The sequence below is a fragment of the Anomaloglossus baeobatrachus genome, chromosome 2, assembly GCF_048569485.1.
Source record: "Anomaloglossus baeobatrachus isolate aAnoBae1 chromosome 2, aAnoBae1.hap1, whole genome shotgun sequence".
In the NCBI taxonomy this organism is placed as follows: Eukaryota; Metazoa; Chordata; class Amphibia; order Anura; family Aromobatidae; genus Anomaloglossus; species Anomaloglossus baeobatrachus.
In genome coordinates this window covers 192,694,146-192,709,363 of record NC_134354.1, presented here as the reverse complement: position 1 = coordinate 192,709,363, position 15,218 = coordinate 192,694,146, and the positions used below count along the sequence as shown (strand labels likewise).

Below are 15,218 nucleotides of genomic sequence, written 5' to 3'. Positions count from 1 at the left end.
GTGCCTCCCGTTATGGGAAGATTTATTAAAAATTTACATATGTTATTTTACCATGTTATCTTTTACAGAAAATAAAACCGGTGTTGGACGGCAGCCCACGGACGGTCTGCATTTTGCTAAGGGGGAATGTGTCGCCCTGGGCAAGCCAGGGGACACAGGTCATCACACCACCACACCCTACATCCCAGTTAGGAACACCACAGCTAACCAAAAATCCTTGTTGCCTTCCTCCAGAGGCTGATGATTCACACCAGGGGGTGGGCCAGGCGGTTGGCTCCGCCCACCAAGGAGGTCACAGCTCTGGAGGCGGGAGAAACCAGCAGTTCAGTTAGGGGAGTGAAGGAGTAAACAGCTAAGATGAGCTAAGGAAGTGAAAGTAGAAGTAGAAGTGGAAGTGGTAAAGGAGGAAAGCAAGAGTGGTGACAGAAAGAAAGCCTGAAGTAGTCCAGCTGTGTGCAGGACAGGTCAGCAAGGTCAGCAACGGCGGTGACTGTCTGGAGGGGGACCGTGTGGAAGTTCCTGGAAGGACCGCGGACGGGTAGTGGCCCGGCGGTCTGGAGCAGTGTACCGAAGGACAGTCAGCACCAAGGCAGGGGCCTCTCGGACCCCGGCAAGGCTAGGAGTCGCCATAATTTGCCAAATCCGTCAGTGAAGGGGACGTAGATCCCCCAACAACCAAGTCCCGATTGAAGGCAACAGCCCAACCAGAGTAGGGGAGACACCGCCACCGCCAAGGCACCAGTCTCTCAGGGCCAGCGCCTGCGGGCAAAGAGTAGAGCTCCTCCGGCCCAGCTTGAAGCCGGGGAGCGGGTTACCGGTGGGAACCCATCGCAACCAACAAGTAAACAAAGGTGCAAGGAAGAGGGACATCACCGTCACCTACTGGGAGAGCAAGTGCAGCCGTCCGTGGGACCGTCTTACCAGCCGTTTGGTTTACCGTAAAAACTGTGTCAACGTCTCAGGCTGAGTGAGTACCACAGTGCCGCAAGGCACAGCGCTGCCCCCACGTCCCTGCGCCCACCAGGCCCTGCACCTCACATCTCATCACCGGGCCCCGGGATCACCAACCCCTACCCACGGAGGGGCAACATCACACCTGGCTGCTCCGCATCACCATCCCCGGGATCCCCATATTGAGCAGCGGTGGTGAAATCACCACAACCGTGGGTGGCGTCACGGACAATAAACTATTCCCACACCCAACAACCCCCTTTCACTCACGGGCGAGGAGTGCCGCTCGAGAAACCCCTGGGATCCGGCCCACTGCTCGAGCCACCACTGAGCAGCCGCCGCCGGACCCGAGCAGAATGGGTGAGCGTAGTGTGCTGACACCCTCCTCCCCGCCCGCGACACTTACCAACAGGGGGAGATCGCATGTGGCGCAGTACAGGAGCTTACCAACAGGGGGAGATCGCATGTGGCCCCACATGGGGATTATTCGCCTGTCATTGTCAAATCCTGTCCTGTGTTTTATTATATTCTATATCCCATAGATTTTGTGTCTAATAAACGCTATAGTGCACAAAGTTTTATTATCGCTAATTATTGACCATAGGATATACAGATACTTAGGCAAATTTAAAGACTTCTGTTTCTTCTTATTTGTGCATACCTATTGAAGTTGTTGCCTTTCACTCCTAATGAAGCCCATATGCACTGCTCTGTTTTCCTTAATCTTGGTGTGCTGCAGGTAGTCCAGCATATTCATGAGCTCTGTATAACTGCAAGATCTGCAGCAGAGAAAATGACAGCAAACAGCTCAGTAAGTGACACATTGCTGGAATCAGTCAATGCTTTAAAGGGGTTTTCTCACATTGGAAACTTACCCCCTATCCTTGGGATGGGGAATAACTTTCCAATCGCTGGGGGTCCGACTACCGTGGCCCCGAGTTTTTCCGAGAACCAGAACATGCAGACAGAATGGATTCCGGGAGTAAAATTTCATAGTCCTGTCTCCTGAGCTGTGCACTTAAGAGGTCTTTTGAGCAATTGGTGGGGGTCTCAAGTCCCACCCCATGATGCCCCTTCTCCCTACTGAGCCCACCTCTGCTCTACTAATCTCAGAATTAATGGACCTAAACATATAAGATCTCCTCCAAAAGTTAAGTCTACTGCCTGGGACTAATCAGTACTGTGGTTCTTATATGGTCTACAGTCTAATGATGGCTGGTAACAACTACCAGCATCTCCTCACCATTGTTAAGGACATACTGAGAGTTGTACGTTAATGGAATACGTATATGTATATGGGTCTAACCTGACACTGCACTTGATTGCTGTACGAAGTTGGCAATGTATTCATGTACTGATGGTGGTTTTGGTGATGCCTTATTGTCTTTAGGGTGGGTTTGGCAATGTATTATTGTCTTTAGGGTGGGTTTGGTGATGTATTATTGTATTTAGGGTGGCTTTGGTGATATTACTGTATTGACAGTAGTTCTGTTGATGTATTACTGTACTAACTGTGGTTTTGGTTACGTATTCTTGTATTTAGGGTGGTTTTAGTTATGTATTCCTGTACTGATGATGGTTCTGGTGATAGTCATGTAGCTGTTGTAAATCTTTACCTTATCAGTCTTGATCCTAAAACATAAGGTCAGCGTGCTGGACTAAAAATACAGCTATCTGCATGTCTGTCAGCCTAATAAATAAGAGACTAAAGCCCCCATACACTATAGTCTGATTTTTAGGCCAACAGCTATCTTGCTCAGCTCTCCCATATACAGGAGCACTCATTCTGCCAAGTGTTTCTGTGTTCTTTATTAGAGCCGCTGCTGGACATCTCCGGCAGCAGCTTATCATTTAGAGGATAATAGGATCTACACTCCGTAATCGGACATGCTGGATCCTTATTCCCCCCCGAAAATCAGAAGTTAGAGCCCCCATACACATTGGGCTGTCAGCAGAACCCGTCAATATTGGCGGGTTTAGACCACTTTAGGTTAATGTGTATGCAGGTCTTAGCTACTATGTGAAGGCTCTGGGCTCTATCAGGGCATGTGCACACGTCTTGTAGATGTCTGTGAACCCCCGGAATTATTCAGACAGAATACACTTCAGGATAGTCATCATTTTATCCTGAAGCAAATATATTTTGGGTTTTTTTTGCTGTTGTTTTTTGGTTGTTTTTTCCAACATCTTTTAGCTACTGGATTTTACTTATTTTTTAAATGAAGTAGTAAGCGGCATCCAAGCAGCAGCCGCCATATAATGGACCGGTCACTGTCAGCCGCTTCATGTCTGAGGAAACCTGACGCGCTTAAAAAACTCCAAAGACTGAACATATGGACAGCAAGTCGTTTTTACACTGCAGTGTATGAGTTAATTTCTTTAATATTTAGAGTTTGGGGTTTTTGGGCGGGTTACAGCGCGGATCTGTCTGAAAACAAAATGATGTGTGCACATACCCTTAATCTGACTGATCAGAAGGGGGCGCCACCACTGACAGTGCCTAGGGCAGCAAAAACCCCAAATACGGCCCTGTATACAGTATATATGTACAGAAAGTTATCTTCAGAGCGGGTCAGAGCGTGGTGAAAGGACAGAACAGGAAGCGTGTGCTGTGAGTATTTGCTCTTATTGCAAAGCATTGCTCTTAAACCATGTTACAAATTTATAAAAAGCTTTGCTTGTCTTGCAAAATGCTCTCAAACCAAGTTACTCTTAAACCAAGGTTCCACTGTATACACATAGTTTAGGATATTAGTGTACAGATTAGTGTATGACTGGCAGCGTCGGTCTGGAGTGTCGGGGTAGCGGGGAAAACCCCAGATAGGCCCCGACCTTGACTCCATACTAAGGTGTCCCCGTCACCCTGCAGGAGCCCCCGCCGGGTATATTACAATGACCTGCGGCCGCGGCTCTGTAGACCGTCGGGCCGCCGCTGCAGGTGATGACACTGTGCACTGCAGGCAGCCGTCAGATTATGACAGCGCCAGTAGCTACACGGGGGGGCAGAGGGGGCGCTCCTAACCTGGAGGGGAGCACCGGAACTTATGAGCAGCAGCGCAGCAGGGGCAGAACAGAAGCTGCTTCCCAGAAGAAGAAACTGCATCTAGTTCTAGGACCTGCGATGACTCATGCCCATGTGACCGTGTGGGAGGAGCCGGGCCGGAGATACCGAGCAGACCGAGGAAGATGTGGTAATGAGGATGTGGGGAGCATGGAGGGAGGGTGGGTGAGTGGCATACTGCGACAGAGGGTGTTAAGTGATCCACGGTGTGTGGGAAATGGGGTTTCAGTGTGTTTGAGAGAGGGGTAATTTTGAGTACAGCCCGGCTGTGTGAGATATGCAGGACATGAGGGTGCTGAGTGTGTGTGATTTGGGGGTGCAGGGTGTGTGTGATTTGGGGATGCAGGATGTGTGTGATTTTGTGATGCAGGGTGAGTGATTTGGGGGTGCTGGATGTGTGTGATTTGGGGGTGCAGGCTGTGTGTGATTTGGGGATGCAGGGTGTGTGTGATTTGCGGGGTGCTGGATGTGTGTGATTTGGGGGTGCAGGGTGTGTGTGTTTTGGGGATGCAGGGTGTGTGTGATTTAGGGATGCAGGGTTTGTGCACCAGTCCCTGCTGTGTGACGTGCATGAAGTCCACACAGTAACCATATATCAGTAAGGATTAGGGAAAGAGGGATAGCAGCAGTCAGAGCATGGGATGGGATTGGGAAATTTGGGTGCTGAACTGAGAGAAAGAGGCTCTTTGTCTCATCACTCAGCTTTCCTATGTTCTGATATCCATCTTGTCCTCAGCTCCCAAGTTCCAAGCTTTCCCATTCTCTGTTATCATGGGAAAGCTGGGTGCTGAGGACAAGCTGGCGATCAGAACATAAAAAAGCTGGGTGTTGAGGAAAACAACAGAGTAATTATCTTGTACTAATTATCTTGTACCGAGTATCAAGCGTCATTATCCTGTACACCCAGTGTCATTGTCATTATTCTGTACCCCCAGTGTCAGTGTCGTTATTCTGTACCCCCAGTGTCATTGTCATTATTCTGTACCCCCAGTGTCAGTGTCATTATCCTGTACCCCAGTGTCAGTGTCATTATTCTGTACCCCCCAGTGTCATTATCCTGTATCCCAGTGTCTTTGTCATTATCCTGTACCCCCAGTGTCATTGTCATTATCCTGTACCCCAGTGTCATTGTCATTATCCTGTACCCCCAGTTCAGTGTCATTATCCTGTACCCCCCAGTGCCATTATCCTGTATCCCCAGTGTCAGAGTTATTATCCTGTGCCCCGAGTGTCAGTGTCATTATTCTGTACCCCCAGTGTCAGTGTCATTATCCTGTACCCCTAGTGTCAGTGTCATTATCCTGTACCCACACTGTCAGTGTCATTATCCTGTACCTGCAGTGTCAGTGTCATTATCCTGTACCTCCAGTATCAGTGTCATTATCCTGTACCCACAGTGTCAGAGTCATTATCCTGTGCCCCGAGTGTCAGTGTCATTATTCTGTACCCCTAGTGTCAGTGTCATTATCCTGTACCCCCAGTGTCAGTGTCATTATCCTGTACCCCCAGGGTCAGTGTCATTATCCTGTACCCCCAGTGTCAGTGTCATTATCCTGTACCCCTGTGGCGCCCCTGACCTGGTCAGGCACCACTGAGTACTGCACCTATGCTGGGGGCAGTGCAATACAGGTAATCCAGAAGGCTGACCGAGGTGTGACTACACAGGCGCATAGTAACCAGGTCTCACACATTGACCTTGGAAGGGACTCCTGAGAGATTCCAGGAGGGGGAGTAGCCTCCATGTCCACTCAAGGGGTGTGGTAGAGAGCCTGGTTGCTAGGTGGCGTAGGCAGGCACAGTGGAGAGAGGAAGTAGAGAGGAGAGAGGAGTGAGGAGTCTGGAAGTGGAGCTCAGAGAAAGCAGACGTGCAGAACCCACTAGTGAGCCAGTTTAGAGTGTGCAGCCCAGGGAGAGCAGTCGCAGGCAGCAGACCCTGGAGTTGGAGCACTTGAACAGCGTCCGCGCAGTGACTACCGACGGGGGAGATCGGTCACCCGGTAGTGCCGCCCGAAATCCACCTAAGGCTAGAGAGAGCAAAGAGGTGGCAGAGTAAGGGGACTGCCAGGGAGGTACCAGGCCCACAAGGGTAACAGGTCCCAGTGCAGAGATAGATTCACCATTCTTCTGCCAAACCTGCCTGAGGGGGAACTTCAGACCCCCAAGACACCACAGAGTCTGCAGCCACGTAGCAAAGAGAGGGCCCATAGTTCACAGGAGGCAAGCAGCCGGAGTGACCTGGACCAGGCTACAAGCAAACGGGCCGAAACGAGGGGAGAACAGGCAGCAGCAACTTCCCTGGGTGACATTCGTAGGGACTTCAAGTCGGGGTCACCACAAAAACATAAAGGGCTAAGGAAGGCAAGTTGGTAGTCACCCTCATCAGCCAGCCAGAAGGATTCCTGGTTCCAGCCTGGTTCATCCCAGCTACGCCCGGGTTACTCACCCTGCCATCAACTGTGAGTAAAAACCCTGAAAGATTGCCTGGACTGTGTTTGAGTCATTCTGCGACCTGTGGTTCCACACACCTACACAGGGCCCTGGGGCTTGCCTCACTCTCGGGAGGCCACTACATCTAACTGCACCCAACATCAGCCCCAGGTGTCCCCTTACACTGCAGTGGCGGTCCCCACTGACCGCAATACCGAAAGTGGCGTCACGAAAATCCTGAAAGTAGGTTCCCTACCTGTGACCAGACTGTTCCATCCACGTGGAGTCCCTGAAGGTAATGCACCGACACACCTGTGGGGCTTCACACCCCCAGTGTCATTATCCTGTACCCCCAGTGCCAGTGTCATTATCCTGTACCCCCAGTGTCAGTGTCATATTCTGTAGCCCCAGTGTGACATTTAATTACTTAAACCCAATACACAGCCCGTACTAGTGAACAGCAAGTCCCAGCAGGCCGGCGATGGAACAGAAGGTAAGGTGAGCATAATATGTGCATGTGCATGCGTGCATGTGTGTGTTTGTTTGTGTGAGTTTGTACGTGTGTGGAATGGCACAATAGGGGACCACGATGGGACATTTAACAAGTTATGGAACAAATTGTCTGCATTTCAATTATTTCCTATGCTTTGCTGAACGAGTAACTTGGTTATCAAGCACACACCCAGAACGGATCGTTCTCGTTAACCAAGGTTCCACTGTACTGAGTGTATAACTGCAGGACCTTGTGCCACTGATTTCAAGGGTCTTTACCTCCCTGGTATGTTCTATGTACTCTGTATAACTGCAGGAGCTGGTGCCATTTATCTCGAGGGTCTGTACCTTCCTGATATGTTCTGTATATGTTCTATATTTTTGCCATGGTTTTGTGCGAGGAGGTGAACATTTGGTGCTGAAATGGTCTGAACCAGATTTAAGCACCAAATTTGCACCTCCTGGAAGAAAAAATGTTTTTTTTGCATTTTTGGGCCAAGAGATGCAAATTTGATTATGAAATGTTGACACTATATTCATGCACCCAATTTACACCTCCTGGCAAAAAAAAACGCATCAAAACTGCATGAGTTATGATGTAGTAGTGATGCGATATTTTGCCAGAAGATGTAGAATGGATTCAGGAATATGGTGTTGAAATTTCAGCACCAAATCTGCATCTCTTGGCAAAAAAAAGCGGTTTTCTGCCAGTAGATGCAGGTGATGCACTGAGTTTAATCAGGTCATCAGAGATTCTGTGAGGTAAGGTTACCTGGGGTCACAGGTGTGATCGCTGTGGCTCATTCATTCACTCGAGCTCACAGCGGGTAATCATGGCGCTCACTGTGATGTTCAGATGTAGTAGAGCTGAATTGCCGTGGGACCTCGTGTGAATTACGTCGGACATCAGGGGTGTTTTGGGGTTAATAAAGTGATGAAAGAGGGTGTTTTTTTGTATTTTTTTTTCCAAATAAGGCTAGTTTCACACTTGCGTTGAACGGTATCCGTTGCATTGCGTTGTGTGACAGATGCAACGGATGTGTTGCATATAGTGGCACAACGGAAGCAACGGATGCTGCAAAACAACGGAATCCGTTTTTATTTATTTTTTTTTTTTTTACAGTTTTACCGGCAGCAGACTATTGTGAACGATCAGCTGATCACTCACAGCAGCCGGTCGCCGGGTGATCAGCTGATCGTTCCCAGTAGCCGGCCGCCGGGTGATCAGCTGATCGCTCGGCCGCCGAGAATGTGTGCAGGGGCGGAGGGAGGAGTGGGTGGAGCCGAGCGGGGCCATAGCACTGAGGACAGGTGAGTGTGCGTATGTGTATGTATACATATGTGTGTGTGTGTGTGTGTGTGTGTACATACATGCGGAGTGGAGTGCGGGAGGGGGCTGAGCCAAGCGGGGAAGTGTCGGGCTCCCTGCACACGTAGCGAGGGTAAATATCGGCAAAGACTTGGTTCCCCGATATTTACCTTGGTTACGGGTGCAGGGAGCCAGAGAGGGCATGCGCAATGAAATCCAATGGATTACGCTACTCAAAAAAAGTTACATGCTGCGTTCCTCCCGCCCGGCTCAGCGTCAAAATAACGATGCTGTGTCATCCAGCGGATGCAACGCTGACACTTGCATTACAGTGCGTCATCCATACAAGTCTATGGAGAATAGCGCATTGCGTTAACGGACTGCGCTATTCTCCATAGTGACGGACTGCGCTGAACGCAAGTGTGAAAGTACCCTAAGGAATGTTTTTGGTGTTTGTGTTTATTTAGTTTCACTTACAGATTAGCCATGGGGTGTCATAGACTCTGCCATCACTAATCCAGGACTTAGTGGCTACTGTGGGCTGACATTAACTCCTTATTACCCGGATTTCAACCGCACCAGGGCAATCGGGAAAGTGTGGTAAAGGGCTGGGCAGCTAATGGATGCGACAATTCCGGGCAGCTGGAGGCTGATATTTTTAGACTGGAACTTCCCAGCCTCAGAGTACCAGCCCCAGCTGTCAGGCTTTATTTTGGTGGGTATCAAAATTTGGGGGAACTACACATCGTTTTTTTAATTATTTATTTAAATAATTAAAAAATAAAGCCACATGCGGTTCATCTTAGGCCAGACTCACACTTGTGATAGACTTGCGTGAGTTTCGCATCGCATCACCCTGCACAGCCGCACTTTCTCCTGACAGGAGCGGGTCGGCTGCATGTACTTCTATGCAGCTGCATGCTCGTGTCCGGAGAGCATCAGACCGTACCAGATGATGCGAGTCACTCGCAAGTATGACTCCGACTTTATTTTGATACACAGCCAAGATAAAGCCCGACAGCTGGGGGCTGTAGCCGTGGGCTTTATCTGTGTTGGTATTGTACCGCCCCGTGGGCTCGGCTGCGACCGCCGAGCCGCTCGGATCCGTGCTCGTATGGTGGGTGGCTTGAGCTCCTCACGGACCAGGGGGTCACGTCGCTCTGCAAGGGGGTTGGCGCTACATGCAGGGACTTCGGCGGGGAGTTCCACGGCCGGGGCCACGAGGTTTGTAAGGGATGTAAGTTCGTGACGCCACCCATGGGTTGTGGTGAAAAGATGGACACCACCACTGCCATTAACTAGGCCTCCCAGGGACGGTGTTGCACAGCTTGGTGTTAACCCCTCCGTGGGTAGGGGAGTGATGGTCCCGGGGGCCTGAGTGAGGTGCTGAAGCGGGGGAGCGGGTGCTGACGTATGCTGGTGCGGTGCGGTGCGCGGCCCGAAGGCACTGGTGTACTCACTATGACACAATACACAGGAGTCTCTGGTAAACCAAACGGGATGATGAACGGCGCCCACAGTCGGCTGCAGCTTCTCCCTTATCAGGTTGGTGGTTTCCGCCTTTCTCCTGCACCTCTTTGTGTGAATGTTTGACTCCTATGCCTAAGCAACGGTAGTCCGCTTCCCGGCTTGCTGGTTGTCGGAAGAGCCCTGTTTACCCACAGATGCTGACCATTTGGGTCTCTATGCCTTGGCGGTGGCTTTACCCTGTATAGTTGGGCTGTTGTCTTCTAACGGGTCTTCTGTGGGATTGGTCCTTAAGTCTAGTCCTCAATCAGTTGATTTGACTCGGCCCTCTCGGTTCGGGGCTTCGTACTGGGTCTGAGTACCCCTCCTGGTGCTCTGGTTTCCAATCGGTTCCCCCGGTTCGGTACCGGCGGGCCACCGCCCGACCCCGGTCCCTACGGTTCCACCGGCTGTAATCTCAGCTCCTGCAGGCGGCCACCACCGTCTGCCTCCTTGCCAGAGGTGACTGGGCTCTAACCTAGCCACCTGAGTAGACTATTGGCAGGCCTGGTCACAGGTCTGCCCTTGAACTCGACCTCTCTCCTTCACTGTCAAGACTACTCTGCTCTAGAACTTGTGTCTTTTTTCCGCCTCCAGGCCTGTGAACTCCTCGGTGGGCGGAGCCAACCACCTGGCTCCGCCCCCCTGGTGTGGACATCAACCGGAGAGGGTGGTGACAAGGTTTTTTAAGTTTGGCTGCTGTCACCTTTTTAGGGAGGGGGTGTGTGTGTGCATGGGACTACCTGGGACGACCTGACTAGTCCAGGGTGTCACAGTATCAGAATACAGGGGCTCCTACGCTGATTGTTTTATATATTAATTTATTTTTTACCACAATACTCACCGGCAGACAGCTGCACTGCTTTCCCCACTCACCGGCCATCCTGGTGCCTGTGATTGGTTGCAGTCAGCATGTATAACTGCAGCCAATTAAACGCGCTGGTGGGTGGGGAAAGCAGTGAATATTCAATGAGGGTTAATTTTGGCTTCGGAAGGGAATGCGTGACCTAGAAGCAGCTTGCCTACATGATGGATCTTTGGTGAGTACACGACGCGCGCTCCTACCCCCTATCCCTACCAACATTTTTAATCTCCAGATTCTGGTCCCCATAGACTTATATGGGTACCGGATTCTGGACTGCATTTTTTAAAAAATTTAGCAGGGACCCGTCGGTCCACCCAGCTCTATCAATAAACACTAGTGACCCAGTGCCATTGGAAGCCTTGCATGTCAATGCCATCACACTTCCTCCACCATATTTTACACAGGATATGATATGCTTTGGATCATAAGCCGTTCCAAGCCTACTCCATACTTTCTTCTTCCTATAATTCTGGTACAGGTTGATCTTAGTTTCATCTATCCAAAGAATACTTTTTCAGAACTAGGCTGGTTCCTTAAGGCTATGTGCGCACTGGGAAATGGAATTTTCTCAAGAAAATTCCGCAGGTATTCAAAGATTACCGCACCCGCGGTAAAAAAACGTGGCAAACCGCACCCGAAAACCGCATGCGGTTTGCCGCAGTTTTACCGCGGTATTGTTCGCGGTATTGCCGCGGTTTTGGTATGTGCTTTATTGCATTCAATGCAATAAAGCACATTGAAGAAAAAAAAAAGTCATTTCATTCTGAGACAGAAGAATAGATAGAAGAATAGATAGATAGACAGACAGAGGGATAGATAGATAGATAGATAGACAGACAGAGGGATAGATAGAAGGATAGATAGATAGACAGAGGGATAGATAGAAGGATAGATAGATAGAGGGATATATAGAAGGATAGATAGAGGGATAGATAGATAGATAGATAGATAGATAGATAGATAGATAGATAGATAGATAGATAGATAGATATAGATAGATAGATAGATAGATAGATAGATAGATAGATAGAGGGATAGATAGAGTCCCTGTGAGCACACTCTGCATTTCCCATGGTCGGCAGTGAGTTCACATTACCGGCCGTGGGAAATGACCTATAATTACCTCTGCTGTCTCGCTGTGAGGCTGCATTCATTCAACGCTGTGACAGTTTCAGTCTCGGCTGGATGTAAGCAGTGCAGGACCTGTGGATTACGCCGGAGCGGTGAATGAGGCTTGTTTGTGTTTTATTTAAAATAAAGGATTTTTCGGTGTCTGTGTGCTTTTTCACTTTACTTACAGGTTGATCATGTCAGCTGTCTCATAGACGCTGCCATGATCAAGCCTGGAGTTAATAGCGGTGATCCGCCACCATTAACCCCTTGTATTACCTTGACTGCCACTGCTACACGGCAGCAAGAAGAGCCGGGGACACTCCGGTACTGCCGCATAATGCATGCGACAGTTCCGGGGCAGCTGCGGCTGATATTCTCGGCTGCCAGAGGGGGAGTGAGTCGGGGGACATTAACCCTGCCCCTCTCCCTCCCCAGCCTGAGAATACCGGGCCGCCGCTGTGTGCTTACCTCGGCTGGACGGTAAATATACAGCGGAGCCCACGTGTTTTGTTTTCTATATTTCCGTTTGATTTCTATGTGTGTTCTATATGTCTGTGTCTGTGTTCTATGTCTGTGATGTCTGTGTGTGTCTGTGATCTGTGTGTGTTCTGTACGGCTTCCTCTTCCTGTAATGACATCACTTCCCTGCAAAACCGCAGGCAAGCGATGTACATTACCAGAGGTAAACCGCGAAATACCGCAGGGAATAACGCAGGAAAACGCAGTGAACCTCTCAGAATTTGCTGCCTGCGTTATTCCCTTCGGGATTTCCTGATTACATTGGAGTCAATGGAGTGAAATCTCGCAGCGATGTGCGGAAAAGAATTGACATGCAATTGTTTTTGCTGCGGGAATCCCGCAGCAAAACATGCAGCTGTCAAAATCCGCCTAGTGCGCACAGGATTTTTTGTTCCCATAGGTTTTGCTGGCGATTCACTGCAGAGATGTTATGAACATTTTCTGCAGCGAAACATGCAGCAAAACCGCCAAAAATCCGCGGCAAAATCCGGTAAGTGCGCACAGGGCCTTACTTGTATTTCTGGCAAAGTCTGACGTTTCTATTTTTTTTTTTTTTTTTTTTTTTTTTTTTTTTCAAAAACGTTTTTTATTGATTTTTCAAATTTGTAAAAACATGACAAGTATCATTGCAAAATCTATTTTTAAGGCTGATTAATGGTGTGCACCTTATTGTGAACCCTCCGTATTTGCTCTCATAAAGTCTTCTCTTTATGGTAACAAAAAAAACAAACACAGAGGCGTTGTGTATGTGAACCGGCTTGGATTAGTAAAAGCCTCAATGTGTTGAAAAGGCTCACCTGGAAATGTTGTGCTAGTAAGGCACAACACTGAGCAGAGTATGGAGGAATGTATGACTAGGGCTGCCCATCATAACGCTCAGCGCAGGACCAAAGGTTTTCTTTAAGTGGAAGAAAAGGTGATTTCTGCAGGTGCTGCCACACGATAAGGGACATCAGTGGAGATTGGAAAGATTTATTGTTTAAATAATGCGTTTGAGGGATGATCCATCCCTTTCATAATTCCTATACCTGTTGAAGAGAACAGATAATATTGTTTTAACAATGTCTTTCCAATCTTGGGTGGATGTTGTGAAGTGCCATTTCTTCACCATGGAAAGGAGTCTGGAATCATCCACCATTGTGGTCATCCCTGGACGTCCAGGCCTATTTGAGTTCCCAATCTCACCAGTGCACCTTTTTCCCCCACAATATATGCATATGCATATATGAAATGAACAATTCTCCCATGGTTTCCCCAGTACACAAACTCATTTTTCGTAGGCAGCATCTCTACCAATGAGTCACAGCCCAGACTGAGATAGGAGGATTTTTTATATCTGAGATGTAGTGTAGGCAGAAAACCCAGAAGCAGATTATGCAAGTTTCCAGTTGTGGGCTACATCTGATTCCCTGGATTACGTCGAACAAGCCTGGGGTTTTTTTTTAATTATTTATTTAGTGAACCAGGAAAAGAGTCAGGGAGTGTTTTTTAAATTAAACTATTTTTGTTTGTGTTTTTTCTTTTTACTTACTGGGTTAGTACAGGGTTTGTCTGATAGAGACTTCTTCATTACTAATACCAGAGCATGCTGCCAGTGGTGTTTTTGGACAATTCACAGGTGACATCAACCTAAAGATCTATTACCCTAATTGGCAACACAATCCGGCAATCGGGAAGAGCCAAGGCGAAGCACCAGAATTTACGCATGCAATGTGATGTACCATTTCTGGAGCAATTGTGGGCTGGTATTTTTAGGCTAAGAAGGGCCCAATAACCATGGAAATTCGTAGCCTCCGCTGTCCGCTTTACTTTTGCTGATTATCGGTCCCTAGGCGCTTTTTTCTTTTAATTATATATTTATTTAGTTACTATTTGCAAAAATCTGTCTATCTATGTATCTATCTTGGCACATCTTTAACACATAACCATTAAATTCAGTGGCACGTGGTTTTTTTCCAGTATGTCTTACAATGATGGACAAAGCGGAAGGTGTCACACATGGAATTTTTTTTGCGCACATGGAAAGGGAGCCTATGTCCCTGTATTCTAGAGGTGCAGAAATAGTTAGATTTTTTGTTTTGTAATTTACCTTTTTTTTTGCATTACTCCCCCCAAGACTCAAATTGACAATTTTCAAGATTATGTCACAGGCTCTGATGATGTCACTGGGAGAATTTTGTATTCTTGAAGCTGCATTACAGGCTCTGACCCAGCATATGCAATGTATCTGTATGTATCATTATAATCTGCCTGCTTGGTTATAATCTTATCATTATAATCTGCTTGCTACATTGTATATATCAGTATATTTTTTTATATCCCTGTATATTAGAGGGAGAATTAAAAAAGATTTGTTTTTCTTCTTATGAAATAACTAAAAAAACACAGCTACCACTGTCCTGGACTCTGGAGCCCTGTGTCTGATTATGTTTTGGTCCAGCAGACAGTCACATATTTGGATCTATTTCCTGCAGTCCCAGGCATTTGCTGACTGTCCCTCACCACCACTGCCTCTCTGACTTCTCCTCTTGCTAGGGGAGAAAGAAATGGCTAATGGCGGTAGCTAGGGCCGTGGTCAGGATTTGCCATGGCACATTATTTGTCCCTCTTTCTATTCTTCAAAATTTGAGAAGAAATATGTAAAAGGCAGATAGATCAATAGATTTAGCACACTTTCTGAAAGCATTAGATATGCAGTAGATAAATAGATATGAGGTAGATGAGTCAATTTATAGTCAAAAGTAGATAGTTATAAGGTAGGTCAATAGATGGATACTTAGACAAATACATATGAGATAGATAGATAGATAGATAGATAGATAGATAGATAGATACATAGATGCAGAATTGGTGAGAAATAAGCAAAAAATAAGCCAAGGGCAGCAGGTTTATTAGAATATGCTAAGGTCACAGACTGGGATTTTCGCTGATTTTGCTGCTCTCGGTAATTTGTTCAGACAGATTTTATTATCCTT

General features: G+C 47.9%; 1 protein-coding gene across 2 annotated transcripts in view; it reads right to left on the bottom strand.

The window, feature by feature from the left end:
* Positions 1-15,218, bottom strand: part of LOC142289165 (EF-hand calcium-binding domain-containing protein 4B-like) — a 150,877-nt gene that overhangs the window by 135,444 nt on the left and 215 nt on the right. The window lies entirely within an intron of this gene.